Raw genomic sequence first — 15827 nt, 5'->3', positions numbered from 1 at the left:
TTAGATGTATAGGTGCACTCGTTCGGTGAAGAGATAGTAAAATGCAAGTGATTTAGATGAATATGAATGGTAATAACAATCTGAAATAAATATGGCAGCAAGTAAACATGTAGTAAAATAGTAAATAAACGGTGATTCGATGCTTGGAAACAAGGTATAGAGATCCTACTTTCACTAGTGGTCACTCTCAACAATTATATCATAAAGGAATATAAATATAAGCACTTCACTATGCTACTCTGAACTACACCCCGGTTAGATAATGAACACTAATTCACCGCGTAGGGCTGCAAAAGCAAACCTTAAAGATGTGTTCCCAAGTACTAATGAACACCCCACGCTGTCACTTTCAGCATTCATAGAAGGTACTAACACACCACAATTTCATAGAGACATCTAATTTAAATCATAATTCAGTGAACAAGTATTCTGTGAAATATAGCCTAAGAGACCCACACGGTGCACACACTGTCACCTTTACACACGTGGGACAAGGAGTCTCTGGAGATCACATAAGTAAAATACACTTGAATTGCATTCAATCTTTTTCCAGGACTTGTATAATTACATAGTGATAGATAAGATTTTGTTTGGTATAAATTTGTCAAGAAATAATTGTTTTTGTTTTAAATTATTACTTGGTTTCTTGTTTGAGAATAGACATTATTTCAAGTGTTCATTTTTTTTCTAATGACATGTAAATCATCTAAGATTATTCCAACTTCATAGTAATGTGTTCTAAAGTACTTCCTCATTTGGACACTTAGAGTAATTCTTATATTGGATAAATAATTATTTATTGATAGAGGTTTAAGGTTTGGTTTATATGACACTTAATAATTTGGTCACTTGTTTGGACCTGTGCATGGTTTCCAATTGTAAATTGTGGAATCTTACTACACATCATTGTGATGTGTTAGTTAGTTGTTTCACAAACTTGAATTGATCTCCATGAATATTGGTGTGATCACCACTATTAGATTGAGATAGAATGCATGATGCTAGTGTTGGAGATAATGCTCTAGAGACAAATAATAATAGATATATTATATGTCCAAATGTTCATAATTTGTTTAATGCCATGATATAACTATATTATGAGGAAAACACTAATACATATGTGGTATTGTAAACAACTAGTTGTCCCTGGTTAGCACGCAAGTGCATGACTAGTTCATTGAGGTCAATAGTTGGTCGAGGTTTTCCTGATCATGGACACACACATCATTAACAATGAGGTTATATCATTAGATGAATGATATGGTGGACATACCAGCAACATAAGTATTATACACGATTTATACCATATGGAGTTCAATGTTATGCAATTTATATCGAGTTCATAGTAACTTAGTCCTTAGACCGTGAGATCGTATTAATAACCGTCTCCTGAGGTGCCTTAGTTGTTTCAACCGCCATACCGTGAGAGGAATGTCATAAATGCTGAGCTAGGTATAACGATGGAATGGTAGATGCCTACGCTATCAAGAGCGGTATTTGTTCCGTCTATGTGACAGGAAGATACTTTATTAAGGGCCCACTCGGTGAGATTATATTCATAAGTGATGTGCAGCTAATGACTAGGTCATAAGGATATAATCACATGTGAATGTGTGAATAAGCCTTGTCGGTAACGAGATCAAACTAGGTATCGAGATACCAATGATCATATCTCGGACAAGTGCAAGTATCAAATGAACAAAGGAGTAGGACTATTTGCATAGGTTCACATGACAATTATATTTTCGTGGTTTTCATAGTGATCGCAATGGTTCTCCAGACCCCACTAGTGATCATATGGTCGGTGAATTGGTCGCCCATCATAGCTATCCCGAACCATAAGGTAACACACTTAAGGGTTCAACAACACTACATATATTGTTGAATTCATCAGAGTTGAGAGAAACATCCGGAATAGGATTTTCGGTGAGTTCCGAAAGAGGTTCGGAATAGTTCTGGAGGTGTCTCGGACTAATTGGTAATTAAGGATATGTTTAATATTTGATTAGTTGATTCAATATATTTAAATATATTTAATTAAATAGACATCCTTATTTTATTAGGCCCCCGGAGGGACTAAATAAAATAAAAGGAAAAAAGGAAAATAAAATGGAAAAAAAATAAAAAGAAAAAAGGGGAAGTGCCGGACAACCACATGGGCCGACCCAACACTTGGGTTGGCCGATCGGCTAAGGCATGCGCGCGCATGGGCGACGTGCGCCGATCGGCTCCCTTATGTGTTGTTTTACTACTAGAAAAAGGCCTAGCCCTAGAATTGCTAGGAGTGATGCACCACTACACATACCAAAAAGTGGTGCTCCACTGCTAGCCATGTTACCAGTGGTGCACCTGGTGAGCAGTGTGCGACCACAATGTTTGATCAAGGTTTGACCCACCCATATACATAGCAATGGCGTGAGCACTGGCGCACCTCTACATGGTGCACCATCGCTATGTATAGGGGGTACTACTTGGTGCGCCACTGCTATATAGAAATTTCAAAAAAAAACCTTTGAGATGCCCATGTATTATATCATCTAGTTTTAATGAAAATTAACAAATATGAATTTCGACGTTTTTTTTTGTAAAATGATGTCATGTTTTGGTAAAACGGGATTTCTGGTTCTATATGGCCTTCGATGAAAATATTTTCTAAATGTAAATGTATCTACGCGAAATTTTAGACGGGCATTTAAACAAATTTTAGATTCCCAAAAATCGAAAAGGAATCATGACTTTTTTTCAGGTTTTAGATTTAGGATAGAAATTTCAAATAGAAGAAAAAAATATAGCAGTGGCACACCAAAGCTTGTGGTGAGCCATTACTGATTCCCGCCCTACAAAATTCGAAATGGCTTGCTACCCTTTACCCTTATCCCCACCCTCTTCCTCCAAATTCTCCTCCTCCACTTCCTCCTCTACTATTTCTCCACTCCCTCCTCCAAATCCTTCGTCCTCCTCCTCCTCCACTCTGGTCACTCTAGCCTTCTCCTCCACTTCCTCCTCCTCCACTACAACCTCCTCCTCCACTCCGGCCCCCTCTTCCTTTTCCACTCCCCCTCCTCCATCATCTCCAACTCCGGCCTCCTCCTCCTCCTCTCCTTCGTTTTCTTCTCCTCCACTCCTCATCATCCTCCATCCTCACCGGCGGCTAGGCTATGAGAATGAACATGAACGGGAAAAATAATTCGGAAAGTAAAAGTGAGAAAAAAACGAGCGGAAAATTTTGAAAAAAAATGTGCCAGATCCAGACCCAGATCCAGATCTAGATTTCAAATTTTTAGCAGTGGCACACCTCTTTTTTGCGAAGTGGCGAACCTCGATGAAATAGCAATGGCACACCTCTTTTCTGCGAAATGGTGAACCTCAACGAAATAGCAGTGGCACACCTCTTTTTTGCAAAGTGGCGAACCTCGACGAAATAGCAGTGCACACCAGTGAGCTAGTAGTGGCGCACTACGTGGCGCGCTACTGCTAAGCCAGATAGCAATGGAACACCACTGGTGCACCACTGCTAACAGTTAGAAGTGGCATGATAGCAGTGGCACACCCAAGAGTGTGCCACTGATAGCCAGAACTGGTGTGCTACTAATTAGCTATTTTATTTTGGGTATTTTCTGTCCCATGTTTCCAACTCTGCGCGGTTTCCCAAAGAACTATGCAGGGCGAGGACGAGTCCACCCGGTACGCGGGAGCACTGCGGGATCCGGATCTAGAAGATCTACTTCCATAACTTCGCTGGAATGGAGCTGGGAACGTCATTGAGCACCGTACGTGTGCGAATCTACGAGGTGGTACACTAACGGTATTTGGCGCCAGGAGAGGACTTCTTGACGACCCTGAGGTCAGCGTTGCCTGTTCGACTACATCGTCCACGTTCTAGCGGACGTTAACCGCTATCGGTCTAAGAGGGTACCTTCTCGATATCGCATCCATTACTGCATTACTACATGGATAGATCTTATAATTTGATTTTTTTGTTTTTGCTACGAGACCCAACAGCTAGGTCTTGGTGATGATCAAAATCATAAACTTGAATTCGAATTATGGTTTGGAGTTCCAAGTGTATGTGAATAGAATATGTCGAGTTGACTAGGGAGTGCTCTTCCTCACAACAATATGACAGTTGCTTTAGAATATTATTAGTGTGGATATATGTTCTTGGTTAAGCAAAGTTTTGGTGTACTGAAATTGTTCCTATACTAAATATGTTGAAAATAGACTAGGTTTGCTTATTAGTAGCCACCTAATATTTCATGTGATGCATGATATCTACTTATCGCACTAGGGTTTCCTAATTAACATATGCACTTATATTCACCAAAGCATAAGCATGCACTAGGCATGATCAACTTATTTCTCTCTAGCTTCTTACTTCTAGTTCTTAGAGGTTTATGATCAATACCCAATTGCGATGATCATGATGTTGGATTCCTAAGGTATCACTAATGAGTTATGGCTCTCACCTCCAAGATCAAGTGTTTGGTTAAATAACTAGACTACGCCCTTGTCTTCTCTCTTCCTAAGAATCGTACCTTGCTATCTTCTATAGCTTGTTCTTTAGAAAATATGATCAACCTGCATCTTGTGGTATGCCTCTACCTCCTAGCTGCTTCATCCTGATCCTATCTAATGTATGGAGTGGTCCAGTTCTTTGGTTTTCTTGTACTATGGACCAGATGGTAAAATGGCTAAGATAGGGTTCCTTTTATAGGCTTGAGCAAGCTAATCTGGTATTATGACACATAGGTGGGTGACTCTTATTTGAGTTTTATGAGTAAGGTGCTTGGTTGTCATGCTCTCATCCATAGCAATCCTTAAGCATGAGGTGGCATATATAGCTTATGATGCAAGTCTTGTAGATATTTTCATCCTATGTGGCATCATCCTTATCTTGCGGTCATCTTTATTTTTGGACAGCCAAGTGACATTTGGCACTAAATTACATGTGGATGATTTTATACTTGTGAATGATGCACTATATCATATATGATTCTCTCGATATTAGAATTGTGCTCAAAATGTCAAATTAAAGGTTATGCCCAAATTTTGGATGGTGATGTTTGATTTTCACCATGGCTTGATCGTCATATAAGTTTTAAAATACTCATAGTTAATTTTATTCAAATAGTTTGAACTATTAATCATAATGAAAATGCATTTAGTTTTGTGATATTGCACATATTTAATAAGTTATGATTTCAATAAGAATGTGCGGCTATTATGCATTTTAGACCTTGTGGTTTACCATATTTTGGTGACAAGTTTAAAAGTGAATTAAATTATACATAGATGTAGTTGCTAAACTTTTAAGTGTTAACAACTTAGAGTTTGATTCTTAAATAATGTGTTGTTATTTTAATTACAGTTCCATCTGATCTAGCCCATAGATCAAATCCTCTTTACCCTAAACATAATTTTAGCAAATGCCATATTAAACTCTATCGTGCTCAAGTTGATTATCTACTTCAATTCCATCAACTCAAGTGAAACTTCAATCACTTTAAAAAGTTTTATTTGAAAGTGCAAAAAAATTCTATTTTCTATGCATAAATGCAGTGCACACATATGTTTTCTCTCTAATTCTAGCCTCAAATCGTACAATGTTACAACCTCTGTCCCTTAAATGAAACTTCGTCCTTGAATTTTCGAACTCTCAACAGAATGTGGAAATGACTTGTGCGGAAAATGACACATACTTGAGTTTAGAAAGTAATACATACTATTTTGAGATAAGTACCATTAATATTTAGAAGTGTTGTATTTTTGGAATAATAGAAAAATTAGATAAGCAAGGTTTATTAAACAATTTGATTTTTTATTTCAAATAAGCATACTATATTAAAATGTAAACATATAGATCTTGTTTTTGTGATTATTTTAATATAGTATACACATTTTTGCGATTGAAAATGAATTTATAAATTTTACAAGTTGTATTCATTTTATGTAATTTCCAGAAACACTAAAAGAAAAAGAAAAACTAAATATGCCGTCACTGCTGCGACGTCAGCAGGGGCATGTCGATAAGGATTTGATGTTCCTGTGTTCGCTTTGGTGCTTGAGGTGTGGGCGTATTCCAAAATACGGCATCTCCACCGAACTCGATCTAAATGGAGGATGTCCGTTCCAGGAGTCGACCCAAACGGATCGACCCATCCGCCGCGACCCATTCGAGCCTTAAATTTGAGAAACCGATGCGTTGTTCCGGATGTTCCGGGCATTGCGAGGCGTGTTCGGCCGGGCATGCCGCAGGCCCGCCTGGAAGCAACCCGATGGCAGAAGGCTGACCGGTGGCTACGTTTGCCATCAAGGGCGACTCCTGCGTCGGCATCGAAACCGAGCAGTATATAAGCCACGGCCGCGCCCGCATGTTCTCCCCGACTCCCATCTCCGCCACCATTGCCACGATCTCGCCCACAATGAAGCTGCTCCGCTGGATGAAGAAATCCGGCAACGACCACGAGGCTAGTTCCTCGCCCGGCCGGCGGAACCCTACGCGAATCCGCCTCCTACCTCCACCCCCGCATCTGCATCTCTTCGCTGGTCCGCAGGCGGCGGTGGTGGAGGATCCTCCTCTGTACCGGACGGGCCGCAACAGGCGGCACGTGCCGGTGCTGGAGGTGCAACATCGGTGGGCGCAGGTCGACCCCTGCCGCCACCGTGACGTATCCCTCCCGCACGGCTGGCACTTGAACAGGGGGAGGCTCCCTGGTCCGCCACCTCTGACGGACCGGCAGTCCCTGCGCCAGGCCGCCGGATCGAGCGCCTCCCGCTGGAGATGTGATACGTCTCCGACGTATCGAAAATTTCTTATGTTCCATGCCACATTATTGATGTTATCTACATGTTTTATGCACACTTTATGTCGTATTCGTGCATTTTCTGGAACTAACCTATTAACAAGATGCCGAAGTGCCGGTTCTCGTTTTCCGCTGTTTTTGGTTTCAGAAATCCTAGTAACGAAATATTCTCGGAATCGGACGAAATCAACGCCCGGGTTCCTATTTTCCCCGGAACCATCCGGAACACCCGAGAGCCGCCGGAGGGAGCCCCGGGGCCCCACACCACACCCGGCGCGGCCGGAGGGGGGCCGCGCCGCCCTATGGTGTGGGCCCCCGTAAGCCCTCCTCGCACCGCCTCTTCGCCTATATAAAGCCTCCGTCGCGAAAACCCTGAGGCGTTCGACGAAACCCACAGAAACCTTCCAGAGCCGCCGCCATCGCGAGGCCAAGATCTGGGGGACAGGAGTCTCTGTTCCGGCACGCTGCCGGAGCGGGGAAGTGCCCCCGGAAGGCTTCTCCATCGACACCGCTGCCATCTCCACCACCATCTTCATCACCGCTGCTGCTCCCATGAGGAGGGAGTAGTTCTCCATCGAGGCTCGGGGCTGTACCGGTAGCTATGTGGTTAATCTCTCTCCTATGTACCTCAATACAATAATCTCATGAGCTGCTTTACATGATTGAGATTCATATGAGTTTGTATCACAATTTATCTATTTGCTACTCTAGCAAAGTTATTAAAGTAGTTCTATTCCTCCTGCACGTGTGTAAAGGTGACGAGTGTGTGCACCGTGTTAGTACTTGGTTTATGCTATGATCATGATCTCTTGTAGATTGCGAAGTTAACTATTGCTATGATAATATTGATGTGATCTATTCCTCCTACATATGCATGAAGGTGACAAGTGTGCATGCTATGTTAGTACTTGGTTTAGTCTTTTGATCTATCTTACACTATAAGGTTACTTAAATATGAACAAATTGTGGAGCTTGTTAACTCCGGCATTGAGGGTTCGTGTAATCCTACGCAATGCGTTCATCATCCAACAAAAGTGTAGAGTATGCATTTATCTATTCTGTTATGTGATCAATGTTGAGAGTGTCCACTAGTGAAAGTCTAATCCCTAGGCCTTGTTCCTAAATACTGCTGCGTTACTACTGCTTGTTTACTGTTTTACTGCGTTACTACTGCTGCAATACTACCACCATCAACTACACGCCGGCAAGCTATTTATCGGCATCGTTGCTACTGCTCATACTTATTCATACCACCTCGTATTTCACTATCTCTTCGCCGAACTAGTGCACCTATTTGGTGTGTTGGGGACACAAGAGACTTCTTGCTTTGTGGTTGCAGGGTTGCATGAGAGGGATATCTTTGACCTCTTCCTCCCTGAGTTCGATAAACCTTGGGTGATCCACTTAAGGGAAAACTTGCTGCTGTTCTACAAACCTCTGCTCTTGGAGGCCCAACACTGTCTACAGGAAAAGGAGGGGGAAGTAGACATCAAGCACTTTTCTGGCGCCGTTGCCGGGGAGGAAAGGTAAAAGGTACTCACACTCCGGATCTCGGCTACTAAGCTATTTCCCGGCGCCGTAAGTACTCAAAGCTATTTCCTTTAGATCCTGCAATTGTAACTTTTTGTTTCTTGTTTACACTAGTTAGGCATAATGGAAAACAACAAAAATATGAGAGATCTTTATGAACTTTATCTTGAATTAGGACATGATGTGTTTGAAGAGAGAATTAAAAAACCCATGGAACTTTATATGCATGCTAATGGGAATGTTATTACTATGAATACTTTGAACACCATTGTTGCTAATGATATGGAAAATTCTAAGCTTGGGGAAGCTGGTTTTGATGAGCATGATCTTTTTAGTCCACCAAGCATTGAGGAGAAAATTTTCTTTGATGATACTTTGCCTCCTATTTATGATGATTATAATGATAGTAGTCTTTTGGTACCACCTACTATGGAGAGTAAATTTTGTTGTGATTATACTATGCCTCCAACACTTGATGAGAATAATAATGATAGCTACTTTGTTGAATTTGCTCCCACTATTACTAATAAAATTGATTATGCTTATGTGGAGAGTAATAATTTTATGCATGAGACTCATGATAAGAATGCTTTATGTGATAGTTATATTGTTGAGTTTGCTCATGTTGCTACTGAAAGTTATTATGAGAGAGGAAAATATGGTTGTAGAAATTTTCATGTTACTAAAACACCTCTCTATGTGCTGAAATTTTTGAAGCTATACTTGTTTTATCTTTCTATGCTTGTTGCATTATGCTTCTTGAACTTGTTTATTTACAAGATTCCTATGCATAGGAAGCATGTTAGGCTTAAATTTGTTTCATACTTGCCTTTTGATGCTCTCTTTTTGCTTCAAATACTATTTCTTGCGAATGGATTATTAAAACTGCTGAGCCCATCTTAATGGCTATAAAGAAAGAACTTCTTGGGAGATAACCCATGTGTTATTTTGCTACAGTACTTTGTTTTATATTTGTATCTTGGAAGTTGTTTACTACTATAGCAACCTCTCCTTATCTTAGTTTTGTGTTTTGTTGTGCCAAGTAAAGTCTTTGATAGAAAAGTAAGTACTAGATTTGGATTACTGCACAGTTCCAGATTTCTTTGCTGTCACGAATCTGGGTCTACCTCTCTGTAGGTAGCTCAGAAAATTAAGCCAATTTACGTGCATGATCCTCAGATATGTACGCAACTTTCATTCAATTTGAGCATTTTCATTTGAGCAAGTCTGGTGCCATTTTAAAATTCGTTAATACGAACTGTTCTGTTTTGACAGATTCTGCCTTTTATTTCGCATTGCCTCTTTTGCTATGTTGGATGAATTTCTTTGATCCACTAATGTCCAGTAGCATTATGCAATGTCCAGAAGTGTTAAGAATGATTGTGTCACCTCTGAATATGTTAATTTTTATTGTGCACTAACCCTCTAATGAGTTGTTTCGAGTTTGGTGTGGAGGAAGTTTTCAAGGGTCAAGAAAGGAGGATGATATACTATGATCAAGAAGAGTGAAAGCTCTAAGCTTGGGGATGCCCCGGTGGTTCATGCCTGCATATTTCAAGAAGACTCAAGCGTCTAAGCTTGGGGATGCCCAAGGCATCCCTTCTTCATCGACAAATTATCAGGTTCCTTCTCTTGAAACTATATTTTTATTCGGTCACATCTTATGTGCTTTACTTGGAGCGTCTCGTATGCTTTTGTTTTTGTTTGTGTTTGAATAAATGCTTGTGTGGGAGAGAGACACGCTCCGCTGGTTCGTATGAACACATGTGTTCTTAGCTCATAATATTCATGGCGAAGGTTGAAACTGCTTCGTTAAATTATTATATGGTTGGAATTGGAAAATGCTACATGTAGAAATTGGTGTGATGTCTTGAATAATGTGATACTTGGCAATTGTTGTGCTCTTGTTTAAGCTCTTGCATCATATACCTTGCACCCATTAGTGAGGAAATACATAGAGCTTGTTAAAATTTGGGTTTGCATGAGTGGTTTCTCTAGAGTCTAGATATTTTCTAGTAAGATGTTTGAACAACAAGGAAGACGATGTATAGTTTTATAATGCTTGTAATATGTCTTTTATGTGAGTTTTGCTGTACTAGTTCGTGCTTGTGTTTGCTTCAAACAACCTTGCTAGCCTAAACCTTGTATCGAGAGGGAATACTTCTCATGCATCCAAATCCTTGAGCCAAACAACACTATGCCATTTGTGTCCACCATACCTACCTACTACATGGTATTTTCCGCCATTCCAAAGTAAATTGCTTGAGTGCTACCTTTAAAATTCCATCATTCACCTTTGCAATATATAGCTCATGGGACAAATAGCTTAAAAACTATTGTGGTATTGAATATGTAATTATGCACTTTATCTCTTATTAAGTTGCTTGTTGTGCGATAACCATGTTCACCGGGGACGCCATCAACTATTCATTGTTGAATTTCATGTGAGTTGCTATGCATGTCCGTCTTGTCTGAAGTAAGAGAGATCTACCACCCTATGGTTAAGCATGCATATTGTTAGAGAAGAACATTGGGCCGCTAACTAAAGCCATGATCCATGGTGGAAGTTTCAGTTTTGGACATATATTCTCAATCTCATATGAGAAAATTATTAATTGTTGTTACATGCTTATGCATAAAAGAGGAGTCCATTATCTCGTTGTCTATGTTGTCCCGGTATGGATGTCTAAGTTGAGAATAATCAATAGCGAGAAATCCAATGCGAGCTTTCTCCTTAGACCTTTGTACGAAGCGGCATAGAGGTACCCCTTTGTGACACTTGGTTAAAACATGTGCATTGTGATGATCCGGTAGTCCAAGCTAATTAGGACAAGGTGCGGGCACTATTAGTATACTATGCATGAGGCTTGCAACTTATAAGATATAATTTACATGATGCATATGCTTTATTACTACCGTTGACAAAATTGTTTCATGTTTTCAAAATCAAAGCTCTAGCACAAATATAGCAATCGATGCTTTTCCTCTATGGAGGACCATTCTTTTACTTTCAATGTTGAGTCGAGTTCACCTATTTCTCTCCACCTCAAGAAGCAAACACTTGTGTGAACTGTGCATTGATTCCTACATACTTGCATATTGCATTTGTTATATTACTCTATGTTGACAATTATCCATGAGATATACATGTTACAAGTTGAAAGCAACCGCTGAAACTTAATCTTCCATTGTGTTGCTTCAATGCCTCTACTTTGAATTATTGCTTTATGAGTTAACTTTTATGCAAGACTTATTGATGCTTGTCTTGAAGTACTATTCATGAAAAGTCTTTGCTTTATGATTCAGTTGTTTACTCATGTCATTACCATTGTTTTGGATTGCTGCATTCACTACATATGCTTTACAAATAGTATGATCAAGTTTATGATGGCATGTCACTCCAGAAATTATCTGTGTTATCGTTTTACCTGCTCGGGACGAGCAGAACTAAGCTTGGGGATGCTGATACGTCTCCGACGTATCGATAATTTCTTATGTTCCATGCCACATTATTGATGTTATCTACATGTTTTATGCACACTTTATGTCGTATTCGTGCATTTTCTGGAACTAACCTATTAACAAGATGCCGAAGTGCCGCTTCTGTTTTCGCTGTTTTTGGTTTCAGAAATCCTAGTAACGAAATATTCTCGGAATCGGACGAAATCAACGCCCAGGGTCCTATTTTTCCCGGAACCATCCAGAACACCCGAGAGCCGCCGGAGGGGAGCCCTGGGGGCCCCACACCACACCCTGGCGCGGCCAGAGGGGGGGCCGCGCCGCCCTATGGTGTGGGCCCCCCAGAAGCCCTCCTGCGCCGCCTCTTCGCCTATATAAAGCCTCCGTCGCGAAAACCCTGAGGCGTTCGACGAAACCCACAGAAACCTTCCGCGAGCCGCCGCCATCGCGAGGCCAAGATCCGGGGGACAGGAGTCTCTGTTCCGGCACGCCGCCGGAGCGGGGAAGTGCCCCGGAAGGCTTCTCCATCGACACCGCTGCCATCTCCACCGCCATCTTCATCACCGCCGCTGCTCCCATGAGGAGGGAGTAGTTCTCCATCGAGGCTCGGGGCTGTACCGGTAGCTATGTGGTTAATCTCTCTCCTATGTACCTCAATACAATAATCTCATGAGCTGCTTTACATGATTGAGATTCATATGAGTTTTGTATCACAATTTATCTATGTGCTACTCTAGCAAAGTTATTAAAGTAGTTCTATTCCTCCCGCACGTGTGTAAAGGTGACGAGTGTGTGCACCGTGTTAGTACTTGGTTTATGCTATGATCATGATCTCTTGTAGATTGCGAAGTTAACTATTGCTATGATAATATTGATGTGATCTATTCCTCCTACATATGCATGAAGGTGATAGTGTGCATGCTATGTTAGTACTTGGTTTAGTCTTTTGATCTATCTTACACTATAAGGTTACTTAAATATGAACAAATTGTGGAGCTTGTTAACTCCGGCATTGAGGGTTCGTGTAATCCTACGCAATGCGTTCATCATCCAACAAAAGTGTAGAGTATGCATTTATCTATTCTGTTATGTGATCAATGTTGAGAGTGTCCACTAGTGAAAGTCTAATCCCTAGGCCTTGTTCCTAAATACTGCTGCGTTACTACTGCTTGTTTACTGTTTTACTGCGTTACTACTGCTGCAATACTACCACCATCAACTACACGCCAGCAAGCTATTTACTGGCATCGTTGCTACTGCTCATACTTATTCATACCACCTGTATTTCACTATCTCTTCGCCGAACTAGTGCACCTATTTGGTGTGTTGGGGACACAAGAGACTTCTTGCTTTGTGGTTGCAGGGTTGCATGAGAGGGATATCTTTGACCTCTTCCTCCCTGAGTTCGATAAACCTTGGGTGATCCACTTAAGGGAAAACTTGCTGCTGTTCTACAAACCTCTGCTCTTGGAGGCCCAACACTGTCTACAGGAAAAGGAGGGGGAAGTAGACATCAAGATGCAGCAGCAGGATGTCTACCGGCAGACTGGCACGAGTTCCTCGCCTAGGAGCACGAGGCGCACCGGGTTATCCACGGTCGCCAGGATTTCATGCCCGGTGACGACGTCCTGACATCGAAGACGAGGTCTTGTACGACGACGACGAGGAAGAGGAAGACAACGAGATGGAGGAGGCGCCTCCGGCCGCTGTCAAGTTGGAGGTGGTCCTCCCGGATAGCTACGACGAGGATGCGGCCATGACCGCCGCCATGGCCGCGTCATTGGCCGACGAAGTGGCCAAATGGTCATGGACAGGGCTGGATGACATCGTCTAGCTCTCGCAAATGGTGGCGGAGCACATAGCCTCCCTGCCACTGCCACCACCGCTGATGCCGCACGCGCCACCACTGGCTGCGTGGGAGGGACGGCTAGGAGGTTTCACCGCCTCCGCCACCGACACCCTGCACTTCGCGCCTCCTCCACAGTAGACGTCACCGCCTCCGTAGTACGAGCAACCAGCAGAGGTGCCTGCTTGGGCGCAGCAGATCTGGATGCCACCACCCATCGTTGACCTCGTCTCCGACAACGAAGAAGATGGTGGCGCTTGAATTAGTTTAGATTTTAGTTTCCAACTATGTAAATTGTGTTTGAATCAATGAAATTTCAATCAAGTTTTCACACGCTTTTTAAAATTCGTGCGTTTCTATTTGTTTCCTGTGCGCGGGCCAACTAGCCAGCGGGCCGAATGGGTCGCCCCGTTGCGCGCGGTGTTTAGGCCGGTTGGACCGCGAGACGCATCCTATCCGCGAGATGACCAAAACGGTTAGAAATAGACAAATTTGGTCGCCGATTTGGGTTGGCCCGCTGGAGATGCCCTAACTCGATATCCTCGGACCTGGGCACGTGAGGACCTACTGCCCCCACCGCTGGCATGTGAACACTCCCCAGCCCTACCTCCGCCGGTGAGGCAGGGCACTTCTGTCCTCCCGCCAGCTTCACCGTCCACAACCCTGACCCAGCCTACTGTCCGTTCTACCGCCATGAATAGTTCGTCGACATGGAGAGTCTCCGGCCAGCCAGTAAAGAGAAGGTGGAGCCTCCTCCGGCATTTATGACGTCACCCTCGTCTCCGCGATGACCTTTTGGTCCAGCATGACCCCTACCTATCTTCCCGCATTGTCTTTGGTGAGCTGTCGTCCAGCACGGTCGTGTTGCTCCACCTCCGGTTGCCGCCGGGCAAGGTTCCACTAGTAGGAAAAGGCGCATTAGTGGCGCACCAAAAATAGATTCTATGGCGCACGGATGGTGCGCCACAGAAACTTCGCCACAAAAATAAGGTTTCTGTGGTGCACCTTCTCATGCGCCACAGAATTAAGGTTTCTGTGGCGCACCAGTATTTCGGTGCACCACAGAAAAAGATGCGCCACAGAAGTTCGTTTCAGTGCGCCACAGAAATTGCTCGTATTATACAAGATTTTGAGCTCCCTTCCATACACATACATGTTATACACAGCAGTATACATATATTATACAGATTATATACAATTGCAGATATAATATAAATAGCATGTACATTGCACAGATAACATAGACATCATCATCACATTAATTAGAGCCCGATCGAGATACATATATAGTGACAATTGTCAAATGTTTTACATACAACTCTTAATTCCTACAAATTTCACCATTTCGAGATACAAAGCGGTCTTCATCCGGTTCCTCCTTTGCTCCCTCCTCTCCACCCCCAGGCTCGCTTGCATCGGGGACTTCATCCGGTTCCTTATCTGATTAAAATAGAAGAAAGTGAGACCAAGTCCAAGTCCGATGCACAAGAGAAATGGAATAAATGCCTCATACATTGTTGGTCAACACAAATATTAACATTTAGGGATGGCGTTAGTGAGACCAAGTCCGATGCACAAGAGATTGATATTTGTGTTATCTTACCAGGCTCACTAACGCCACCCCCAATTGTACGGTGACTAAACAATTTAATCATCGGCACTAAAATGGAAGAAAGGCCAACAAATCCGATGCACAAGACAAAATGGAATAAATGCCTCATACATTGTTGGCCAACACAAACATGAACATTCCGGAATGGCGTCAGCGAGGCCAGGTAGGATGCACAAGAGATTGATATTTGTGCCATCACACCGGAGCTCACGGCGTCACCCGGAGTGTACAGTTGACCGAACATTCTAATCATCGGCACTAAAATGGAAGAAATGCCAATGCAATTAAGAAGTGCCAACTCAAATAAGAGACAAGTAGCTAGTATGAACTAAATGGAATGCCTCATATTTTGTTGGTCGGAACAAATATTAACATTTAGAGAAGGGGTAAGCGAAACCAAGTAGGATGCACAAGAGATTGATATTTGTGTCATCGCACCAGGTTCACTGGCCCCTCCCCCAAGTGTATAGGTGACCAAACATTCTAATCATCGGCATTACGAAAAACCAAAGCAAATGGAATGACGAGGGCCTCATACATTGTTGGTCGAAACAAATATGAACATTCCGGGATGGCG

This window comes from Lolium rigidum, chromosome 7 (genome assembly GCF_022539505.1).
Source record: "Lolium rigidum isolate FL_2022 chromosome 7, APGP_CSIRO_Lrig_0.1, whole genome shotgun sequence".
In the NCBI taxonomy this organism is placed as follows: Eukaryota; Viridiplantae; Streptophyta; class Magnoliopsida; order Poales; family Poaceae; genus Lolium; species Lolium rigidum.
Note: the sequence above shows the minus strand (reverse complement) of the source record.